Genomic DNA, 1,815 nt, shown 5'->3' on the forward strand with positions numbered 1-1,815 from the left:
ACATATCGGAACACATTTACTATTTATGAACGGACGAACAAAAACATTTAATTTATAATAAAACATAACATCTATAAAATGTGCATGTAACGTTTCGAAGAGAATAACAATTAATATTCAAAATCGAAGCGATGAAGCAAGAATTGATTTACAGTACAGTTATATAACACGGAATAAAATTTCGATAGAACTAGTCAAAAGCCAAAAAGTGGCATTCAAACTGCATGGAACACATGTTTAAAACAATAGCAAATAAATGAAAACAACATTGACTACGAAATATGAAAAAATATCAATAAAACGTTGACTTAGTAAAAACATACCGGTCTTTGTATCACAGAAGACATATTGGAAAAAACCCTGATACTAATATCCAATCACACATGTACACCCTACAGTTATTCTCTCTATAGTACGTTTATATTGATATTTTCCGTTCTCACAACCATACTTCCTAAGGACCCGTATGTTGTATTTTACAGACTCACATCGACTGTTTTCCACTTCGTCGATGCAAGGTCCTCTTCTACAATTACACTTTGCTTCAATGATGGTTTCCGGTCTCCTGTTAGGATCATAGTTTAAAACATATCACCACGGGCAGTTAGATGCCGTGCTGATATGGTAAGAATTTTGGTTTCTTTTACACGACGTTGATTCCCCAGGAACTGTAATTCTGGTGACGTTTTGGAAGTGTCTTATATCATTTCTAAATTGAATATGGTGATATCTTTCCATACCAAATGACTCATGCGTGTCCTCTGAAAGAAGACTTCTAAGTTCTGACGACGTTGATTCCTGACATTGGTCATGACTAGGAAGGACTGGGTTAGCAATCGCTACACTGAGTAGCAATAGAGCTATGAACACATTTTTCATGTAAATAGATAATTTCATGTTACGCATTCTAGATTTTTATTAAAAATTTTCCTTTGGCGAAATCTGAAATGAATTGATGATCTGATATCAGTTTTAATAGTGTTAAAGGTTTACAATGAAATGTAATAATTGTTGTGAACATTTTAGAGTCATTTTGGACAACAGCCTTTATCATAACATGATAAGAAAAATAACCTGAATGAATATTTTCAAAATATTGAAAAACTAGCTCCAAGCAAATAATTAAAATACGTTAAATCGTATATCGAAACAAGCGGTTACTATTCATTATAAGAAATCTAATAAAAACAAAAATGAAAATTGGTACAAATATTTCTTAAGATGCTTACTTTATAAAAGAATGGTCTGCGAACACTTGAAGCCAGTCCATGTCTGCTATCCACTTATATAGAGTTACTCAAGGAACTTGTAAATTTTGCAGTGAAGGAGATTGTTTTCCCCTAAAGAATCACCACTGAAAACAATTCATTTAAAGTGGCTTTCTTCCTCCTAAAGACACTAGCTTTGCATGCCACAGCGTGCCGATTTGATTTATTTTTCTCTTACATAGTTAAGTCGATTATCTGTTGAATTAATAGATCTATTGTTAAAAGGCGGCGATGTATTGTTACTCCTAAACAATGGCTTTTAATGATATGTTCATTATACGTAAGACAATTTCAACAAAGTGTATGACCTTCGGTAGAATACTTGTTTACTTCCTTAAACAAATAATTAAATGCAATATGTAATATTGGTAAAAACAAAACAAACTTTACTATATACGAAATGTTAGCCAATTTGAATCTTTTAAGATACCCTATAGTCATGACTTAGTACACTTGCTGTTGTATACATATCATATAACGACTCAGAATATGATACATATGGCCCTAGATCATGATATATATAAAAACGTAAGTGATATCAAATTAA

General features: G+C 32.0%; 1 long non-coding RNA gene across 1 annotated transcript; it reads right to left on the reverse strand.

Moving 5' to 3' along the window:
* Window positions 1–647: 647 nt before the first annotated feature.
* On the reverse strand, window positions 648–1,413 carry LOC128547105 (uncharacterized). Its single transcript, XR_008366319.1, has 2 exons — window positions 1,230–1,413; window positions 648–942 (listed from the first exon to the last, which is right to left on the reverse strand). It is a non-coding gene; the product is annotated as an uncharacterized LOC128547105 (long non-coding RNA).
* Between the last annotated feature and the right edge of the window lie 402 nt (window positions 1,414–1,815).

This window comes from Mercenaria mercenaria, chromosome 12 (genome assembly GCF_021730395.1).
Source record: "Mercenaria mercenaria strain notata chromosome 12, MADL_Memer_1, whole genome shotgun sequence".
Classification (NCBI taxonomy): Eukaryota; Metazoa; Mollusca; class Bivalvia; order Venerida; family Veneridae; genus Mercenaria; species Mercenaria mercenaria.